Genomic DNA, 10,593 nt, shown 5'->3' on the forward strand with positions numbered 1-10,593 from the left:
GAGTGGCGGATGTCTTCAAAATGGTGGTGACTGTACACAGGCCGTTGAATTCCGCGGACCCAATTATGGATGGATCATCTGATTTTATTTTATTTTTTTCCCGTCAAATTTGAGCCACTTGTTATTTTTCTTTTAACCATCAATTTAATGGAATGGTTAGGATTGCATGGTCAAATTAAGGGGATTTTGACCCTACTAAAATTGCTGCATGGTCAAATTTCCTAAGCGGAAGGGCCACAAAATTTGAAAATATTTTCAGATCAAATTGTTCTTTTGTCACTGGATCATTATAATCTATAGTTATATGAATTTTGAGTGACGAAGAAGTTATATATAGTATCCAATACTAAGGAAGTAACGTTGATGGGATTGGACCTACTGGAACTTAGATTCAATATATTTATTTTTTGTAACCCTCTATTTATATGGGTATATGTTAATTTATTACTAAACGATCTTAATATGACTCATAGAATCTGATAACTTATAACGGTATATAGAATTATTTTCTTGTAATGTGGTAAATATGAGTAGTGGATGTTGATCATGCTTCCAATCATAGCCTTCCATGAAATTCTGAGGTTAATGGATGAGATGGATTCCACACATGTGATGGTGGACCCACATGTGGTGTACGAGCACTCTTAGAAATGGACGAGTGCTGCCTTTTTTACACTTTCTACAGAGGTCATTTCTTGAGAAAGTGAAGATCGTGGGATCCAGTACCACATTTCTTACATAGTTTCTCTCCGTCATTTCTCTTATTTAAAAACTCCAATATTCATTTGAAAACTCTTCTTTGAAGTTCTTCGTTTCTCTTTGCCATTTTTCTCCTCCGACGTCTCTATAGTATTATCTGGCATTCATCTCAAAACTCTTCTTTGTTGAAGCTTCATGTACCATTTCCACCACCACGATCGTGCAGTTCTCTAGTGTCCTTGCTATTGTAGTAAACTATGATGTTTAGTCATTTATGAAGGTAAATAAAACCTTAAATCATTGCCGATGTTGTTTTTTTTAAAGGGACTAGGTTGTGACATGGTTTGACATTGTGTTAATGAAGGTCGAAGTGGAGAAGTGGTAATAGTGTAAAATATCATTCAATAAAGCTCGTTGTAATCATCCAATAAGAGTTGAGGTTATCATTCACTAAAGGTTGAGCTTGACAGTAAAAAATTAAAGGGTCAATCTTGATGGTAAAAAATTGAAGAGTCGAGATTAAGTGGCGTGAAGGGTCGAGGTTAAAGACTGGAAAAGTTGACAACTTCAACCCTTAACATTTGACAACTACGACTCGTAATAGTTGACAACTTCGACCCTTAACATTTAACAACCTAGACTCTTCACATTTGACAATCTCGACCCTTCACCTTTGACAATATATACCCATCCATTTTTATTGCAAGTTAATCCATATTAGAAGATTATGGCTCGCTAGCCCATCCTAATCTATTATGATGGAGATGGTGTATACGATAAGGAAACTTTCTCATACGTGGGTGCGGACTCGAAATGGTTTGCTGTAAGAGATAATATTACATATCAGGAGTTCCAAGACAAAATATATCAAATTACGAAAACAACACCGGATGAAATTAATTTGAGAATAAATGTTGTATACGGTAAGATAGTACGTGGATTACTCCCTTCACACACAATCAAAGACAATAAAGATCTCGAGACATATATGCTCTTCTACAAACGAAGTCCACCTACTTAGATACTGCTGTATATAGAGAAAGTGATGTGTGCAACTCTTATGCAACAAATGAACGCATACTCTGAAAAGGCCAAGCTATATGTCCTAGAGGGGGGGTGAATAGGACAATGCCAAATAAAACTAATAACAGCGGAAATAAAAAGAAAATGATAGCCAAAGTAAATCACAAAGCAGTAAATTAAAATAACCTCATAATTCAGATCTTGAGAGGTGATACAAACGTTGTTCTAAGGACAACCTTACACCAAAAACCAGAGTTTATGGTAGGACAACCTTATTTCTAGAAAGATTTTTGTATCAAGTCTCAAACCGAAGAGGAATACAATAATAAATATAAACTGAATTGAAATAACTTGTAATCAAAGATGTATTGTTCTAGGGATAGCTATACACCATAAAAATGGCAGGGCAACCTTACTGGAACAACTTTCAAATGAAATTAAAAATCAAGCTGATAAAGGAATAGCTGAAAATAAATTCTAAACTATTACAAAATTCTCACAATGCTTGAATTAAATGATTACAACATTCACCACCATACATACATCACACAAAAGAATAATTAAATATTAGAAGTATAAATCATTCAACCACAACACAAGGGTTTATAGTGGTTCACCTGTGTGTTCACCAACTGTTATACAACAGCCACACAAAATGCTACTCCACTCCTAATATCCTCACACAGGGGATATTAGCGTTCACTAAAAATAGGTTTTCCCAGGTTCACCTAAAACCTTTATAATTGTGTCTTTGTATGTGGGCTTACACAATTAAAAAAACCCCACTTCTGAGTTTTCCTAGCTCTCCTCAGAAAACCAATACAACAAGATTTTTCTGGCAAATCTTGAAAGAAACCAAAATAGAAAGGGATTTACAATTAAATGTAAAATACCTGAATATCTCCTTCGTTGTAGCAGCCCGGTAGAACCAAATCAGAGTAGATGATTGAATGTCCAAGTTCAATGTCCAGTACTCGATCACAATGGTTCTAATTCTAATAGATTTTAAATTAAACCAAATAGGGCTTGCCTTAATTGATTTTGATTCCAAAGAAAGGAAATAATTCCTCTTATCAAATCAGATTGGAATAGTAGAAACAAAATCAATTAAAATAAAGCTAAGGAAAGAGAATATTAAATAAGCACACTTAGCTTAGATGGAGCACAGAATTATCTCTCAGAAGTTCGACGAAGAATGGCTTGAATGAATTAATTAAATCGATGATTTCTTCTGAGATTCGTGCACTATTTATAAGTGAGAAGATCGGGTCTTCGACTGGTCTAGAGTGTTCTTCGACTAGTCGAAGTACTAACAGATATTTGAAAAATTCGGCGAGATTTGCTTTGACCGTTCTACGACTGGTCGTAGGTCACCTACGACTGGTCGTAGGTCACTGAAAGCTTCGCTGGAATTCGAGTCGAAGATGTTCGACTGGTCGAAGATGCAGTCGACACTGTTCCTACGACTGGTCGAACAGATTCCTGGACTAGTCGAAGCCTAACAGATTTCATCCGGAATTTGTAACAAACTCACGACTGATCGAGGAATTTCTTAGACTAGTCGAAGAAGGCCTAGGACTAGTCGAAGAACAGACCAAACTCATGTAAAATAACATTCGGTTTATGTATCCGAAATGACCTACTTCTAAGGTCAACCTATGGTCAGTCAAACCTCAACCATGAAGCAAAGGACATTGATCCATTCGGAACTAGTGACCTTAAAGAATGAGCCTTAAAGTCTTGATGTAGATCAAACTTGAAATCTTGATGTAGCTCAATCTTGAAAGGGACTTGAGTTCTTTACAAACTGCCTTGAACTCTTCAGCTTGAGTCTTGTCTTGTGAGCTTTACTTGATGTGAGCATAGCTTGTTCATGAATGTTGATCCTTGAGAGAGCTTCACTTATGCAAGTTATATATAATATAACAGTGATTTTGGCACCACAAATTTGACAACAGACAGGGATATAAACTATAGCACTTACATACTCTACATTAAATCCAAACATATAGTCCACTGATATACAACTTTTAACCAATGATCGATGAATCGACGATTGCGATATACATGGCTCTTCTATGAATGATACATGTCATGATCGATGACTCAAAGATTGCGATACATCTGTCCCTTCAAGGAATGAAACATGTCATGATCAACGACTAGACGATTGTGATATACCTAGCCTTTCAATAAATGATACATGTCATGATCAACGACTGTAATATACCTGGCCCTTTGAGGAATGAAACATATTGTGATCGATGACTTGACGATTGCGATATACTTGGCCTTTCAAGGAATGATACATGGCATGGTTGACGACTCAATGATTGTGATATACCATCGTTTTGGTTGCTGGGTAGCGAGTACAATACAAATATTTCTGACTCTTCGACCAACGATTGACGTCAAGATGAAAGAGTTTATCCCTCATTTTAATTTAATTCACAAGTTATAAACTTAAACTTACACTTACCGGGCAATGAAGAATATGGAGATATTTGTGAACCATCAACTCATCCAATACAATATCTGTTGGATACTTTCATTGCTCCATCTGATATAATTTCACTTAATATACGTATAGCTGATGCAACTTTTGTTAATGCAGATCATTAAAGATATCTAGAAATGGTAGATGAACCTGTCACGCCCCAGACTTGGTAACCGGATTCACGAGGAACCCGATAGCCGGTTCTGGCCGCAACAGCCTCCGTAGTACCCCATTCTCGGCTCCTGAAACAAGTTCCGATCCTGGGATCCTCAAAGGAGGATTTTCATAACAGTATAATTATTACTAATACGAGCATACCCAAGATCACAACAAATATATTTGAGAATAACAAAGGCACACATCACAAAATCCACTATGAATTTGAACTTTTACAGGTTTTCATAAGGTCCAAAAGGGCATACATAAAATAATAGAAGAAGGAGAGAAAAGTCAGCAACACTGGAGTCCTCAAGCTCAACTCTACTCCAATTTCTGCCGCTACGATGCCTACTTAGGTTCTCCTTCACGCATCAATCGTTCATAAGTTTATAGAAGCTTAGATGGTAGTATAAGTGTGTGACAATGGTGCACAGAAGAATAGAAGGAGGTATAGGAAGAGAAATATGCTCAATGACAATGTCGCTAGCCTTACCAAGGCTTATCATGAATACGATGTAATGAGTACTGGGTGTCATACCAAGGCAGTGCATGAAGGGGCTTATGCAGCCGATGCGAATGCGATGCAAAGTGATGCCAGTGCTCATATATAATCCACATATCAAGTACATTTCCAATTATAAGGAAATCACCGGGGTCCATTGCATTGCTGGATGACTGCCGCTCTACAGACCCCGCACAATCAAACGATTGTAAAAGACCTTACTACCCGCATGTGGACAGCCAATCACTAACAAGGCTCGACGGCAGCGGACTCATTTCACGAGCTGGTCAGACTCAGCCTAGAAATGCACTCTTACATTAGGCGAGTAAGGTCACACCCCTATCCAACCGACTACATAACAGTGGGAGTCGCGGCCTAACGGTAAAAGGCCCTTGTGCGCTCATATATTCCACCCGATCACGGCGTTGGGGCAGATCCTTGGTAACATGGAAGTTTTGAAAATTTCACACATGGGCATCCTATGCACCCGGTATGCTCAAGTATCATTTCTTGTGTCCACACATCCAACCATCCACGAGTATCCCTGTGGAGGTGAGGCCCTGATAAAGCAAGGGCGATATCATCATGAAATGCGATGCCAATACATGAGTCACACATATAGATCATGCAACAGCTTCAGACACTCAATGTGCACAAGGGGAGAAACTTCATCCCTCTATGACCATCACACAATGCAAGCAATACACACAAATGATGCATGTGGGTCACAATGATGTAAGTGTGTTACCTGTAGAATATAAAATATATTCCTCCTTTCCAAGGAGGGACAAAGTCTAGGTATATAGACAAATACTCTAGGGAGAAAGGAAGTCTTCCAGTGAGGCCCAGTACTTTGGGATGACCTACAAGCTAAGAGCTTCATAAAGTTTTAATGGATGAAACAGTCTTAACCAGGTCCAAGGTGGGCCTTCAACTACCTATAAGGGCCATATGGGCTTACCTTAGGGCTACCAAGGAGGACATCTAACCTCAATTGGGTCCCAAAAGGTAGCCCGCTACGCATAAAAAATAAGGTCCAAGGCCCAAATAATGAATGGCCTAATGGGTTATACACAAAGCCCAACTCATAGGCAATATGGTGGGCCCTCAAGCAAGGTTTGGGCCCAACTATAAAGGTCATAAACCCACATATTGTGGTGGGCCTCATGGGCAGCCCAGTAGGTCAACCATGTGGGCAATTTCACATTTAATATTAGTGAGTTGGGCCTCACTTCTTAGCTCAAGTACAGGGTTAATTTTGGTGGGGAGCCAAGGGCCCAACTACTTGAATATTTGTAGCCCATAAACCCATCACAATAGGTAGAAGAGTATAAGCCCAAAAGTCAATGGACCTACTTAAAAGGTTCTAGTCCAAAAAGGCCTAAGGAACTAGTTAATTAACCACATACAATGTTCCAATAGAAACCCAACTGGGGTGGGCCTCAGATGAGCACTAATTACACCCAAAAATACTAAAAGAAAAAGGCAACATAATTGATTAAATCATCCTCAAATCTAGTAGGCCGTACTACCCCAAACAAACATTTATGGGTAGCAACATTGGGCCCATTGCTGAATTTCCAGCCCACCCGCTTTCTGGATTTGTTGGAGTCCAACAAATAATTTAATTTATAGTATTTATTTCCTGATGACCACACACATCATTGTGGGTCCCACCAGATGAGAGGGGGATGCACAACACATATTACAAGTGGGCCATGCTGTTGGAATACAATCCCAACAACATCCCAAGGTAGGGGCGTCCCATGGTGGGTAGTCCTATGGGCCTGAGTATTTAGCCCAAAACTAACCCAAATTTGTAGGCCGCACCATGGTCAGTCCAAGGGTCCGATAGCCCTGAAAACTTGCAGGATGGTCTTTCCATGGGTGGGCCACACCTCCACAAAATTTTGTGATTTTTGGACAGTCAGAAATATTTTAATTAATTTAAATAAAATAGACTATCCAGAAAATCTTGTTAATCTAGACGTCCCAACGTGGTGGGCCGGTCCAGCCCTTGCCACGGTGTGCACAAGGGTCAAACTTGGTAGGTGGGTCCTAACATGGGTGGACCATCTCTCTATAAATTTCATGATTTTTGAATACTCAGAAGTATTTTAATTAAATTCGGAATTACAATCTGTCCAGGGTGAAATGTTGTTGTCCATGTATTGTTTATCCAATAAGGTGGTCCCAAACTTCATCTAGGAAGGGGAAAATGGATGTTTAGTATTTTTTTTTCATAAAATACAGTAAGGTGGGGTCCACAAAAGTGGCCCACCCTTCAAAGAAACCAAGCTGAAGTTTTTGTTTTTCCCTCCATACATGTGGGTTGGACAGCCCTACAAGGTGGACCGCCCACACCTATGGGCCTCCCTTTTTGGGTACCATTTCATGGGCCATCTGAGGTGTGACCCTCTACACCTCAAGGTGGGGTCCACACCTTCTCATTACACCCCATAATCATAAGAAAAATAGTGGAAATCATGATCCAAAATCCATGCCAAACATTGAACATGACAGTTCATGCAACAATCTAGATTTTTTGGACAACAATACATGGCTGGACATATCAGCCAATTTCTCAATAATCTCAGCATTAGAAAGCGTGTGTGGCCTTCCTTAGTGGCCCCCACATATGTCCAGATCATGGACTAAGACTAGGACACTTGCATGCATTGATTACGGTGTCCAAGGATCATGGAGTTGGGTGGTAGAGGTGTCCCACCTTGCTGGATTTTTTTGGGACACCCTAGGCCCACCAAGTGGGCCACACACACATCATCATCCACACATCAGAGAAAAGAGAAGAAGAAAAAGGCAATCCGGTCACGGGGTAGGGCCCCACCACTAATGGGCCCTCTCAAGAATCAATCTCAATCATACAACTATGTTAATTGAACATGCAACATTAAACTAATGCATGCATGATCTATGACTATAATGGGTAGTTGGGATGCCATCCCAATATGACTTCTAGGGTCTAAATGCCCTTGAAATGAAGTAGATGATACAATACATCATGATAGGGTCCATGGAGAATGGCCCCATCATGTATCATGATATGCATGTAGGATGGGCCAAAGGGCCACGTCCATGGGGTCAAATGGGATCCCCACCATGGATTGGTGGGTCGCATATGATCCACACAAGAAGAAATAAGAAGATTTAAAGATAGAAAATTAAATCGGCAAGCTCATAGTTACCCACTTACGATCTCACTCCAAACTTCTATTCCATGAAGCTCTTAGAGCAAGGAATGGATTTCAATGGTGAAGATCTAATTCTAATGGAGGGATTGGGAGTATGATGGGGGTTAGGGGGCTGGAGAAGAGAGAAAAATATGGACGTTGGAGGGAGAGGAATTACTAGCTTAAGGGAAGAAAATGAGAGGGAAGGAAAGATATGGAGAGAGAGAAAAGCCATCATGGGTTTGTAAGAAAGTAATGATGGCTATGGGAGGAGATTACTATGTTTGTAGGTTTTAGACTAGGCTTAGGTAGTGACTTGAGTGGGTGGTGTTACTCCATGAGATTTTTTTAGTGTGTGTGTGTGGTGTGCATGGGGAATTGTGCCATAGAGGTGACCTACATGCATTTACACAAAAGTGGGCCACATGACCAAGGGTCATATTATGTAATGCTTCTAACTTTTGATCCATAAGTTGGATGGACACACAAGACATGTCGTTGGAACCGTAGCGACAATGCAAACAAGATGGCATAGGTCTCGGGTCGATCTGAGTCAGGTCTATGTGACCGGACTCAAGGATAACCGCAAATACAATCCAAGGGTTCCTGGTTGTCGGAATTCGATTGGTAGGACCACGAGACTAGAAGAAATGAAATGCATACTCACACACATAGGCACATGTAAAAACTCGGGTCGGGTCTTATAGAACCAAATGGAATATCTGTCGGACAAATGTTTAAGAATAAATGCTGATTATAGAATTTTCTTAGCAAGTATACGATGAGCCACAAATTCTAGTACAAAGTCCTTTAATCAAACAAACAGAGATATATGATTAAGTGCATTATAGAAAGTTATAATTGGATGATGCATACATCGATACTGGATGACGTAGGGATGTTTAAAATAAAGACATACAACTCCAAGAACACGTGTAGCATGTCATTTGAGGCGATACACCACTGCGAGACAACTATCAACGAAAGTGGACATAATATAGTAACTTCGAAAAGAAATAGAAGAGATCATTGCCAAGCCACCAGTTTGATAAATAGTGAATTTGGTGTTAGTCGTATAAGCTCGGGATTGACTTGCATAGCAAAAGAAATTCAACATTAAATGAACAAGACATATACATGATTTAAATCGGTTATTAGAGAACATAGAAAGGTAAGGAGATTGCAACATAAGAAGTCATGGGATCTTATAAAGAGTTTTATAATGATCTTTCATCGTATCTTCATGAGTTGAAAAAGGTAAATTTAGGGACTATGACCAATTTACAAGTGAACGAAGAAATAAACAGTTTCAAAAGAAGCTTCATCGTAATTAGATAACGCATCTGAAGCTTCCAACTGCATATTCGATAGGTTCTATGTATTGATGCAATACATTTGACAGGATCGTATAAGGGCGTTCTCTTCTTAGCTATGATATTCAATAGAAGTAATCACATTCTCCCAATAGCATACGAGATCGGAGAATCGGAGAACAATAGTAGTTGGAGGCAATTCCTTCACAATTTATACAAAGCAATTGGGATCCTTCTAAGACTTGTTATTATATTAGATCGTCACAAATGGTTAGTCAGTGAAGTCCCTACCATCATCCTTTATGCAATATATGGATATTGTGCGCATCATATTTTGAGAAACATGAAAAAAGTGCGTTCAGATAATTCAATGAAGGATTACTTTTAGGGTGTTATTAAGACATGAAGGATATTCACTTTTTGTGATATGATGCGATACATTCAAATGACTAACCCCATCGCATATCAGTTTCTTACTAGTATAGATAATGAAAGATGAACATCTGTGTTCTTTATTACCAAAAGATATAACATCATAACCATCAACATTGTCGAGATCATGAATGCACTTTTTGTAGATGCATGAGAGTACCTTATGACCAAACTTCTTGAAGTAGTGAGGACTAAAATCCAACAGTTTTTCTCTATAAAAGAGATAAAGTGTCAATATGAAAGGGAACTTTGGCTCATTGGGTAGAAAAATTACTGAGCGAACATTATCACTCGAAGTGCGAAAGACATGTTGTATTGGGATTTTTGCAAATGAGTTCCAAGTGATTTCAAGGGCCATTACTGATGTAGTGAAACTAAGAGAGATGAAGTGTATGTGTGGTGAGTTCAGTTGTATATTGCTACCTTATATGTATGTGATAATGGCTTGCCAATAAGTATCAGCTCAATATTTACAAATATTGCTCCTCATACTATACGAACTTTTTTTACCAAAGAACATACCAAGAGTCGATTTACCTAGTGCTTGACAATACTCAATGGAATATTCTGGATGAAGTAAAAGCAATGTGTCAGAATATTAAACCCCCACAAATGAGAAGATTTGCGGAAAGAGCAAAGAAGATTGAAATTACATCTTAAGGATAAGATAGGCTGACAGTTAAATGCTCGAGATGCAAGCGAATAGGTCACAATCAACGTTGATGCACCTTCCTCCCTGTAAGCCGATAGATTATTATTATTATTATATTTAAGACT

Source organism: Magnolia sinica, chromosome 19, assembly GCF_029962835.1.
Source record: "Magnolia sinica isolate HGM2019 chromosome 19, MsV1, whole genome shotgun sequence".
NCBI classification, from domain to species: domain Eukaryota; kingdom Viridiplantae; phylum Streptophyta; class Magnoliopsida; order Magnoliales; family Magnoliaceae; genus Magnolia; species Magnolia sinica.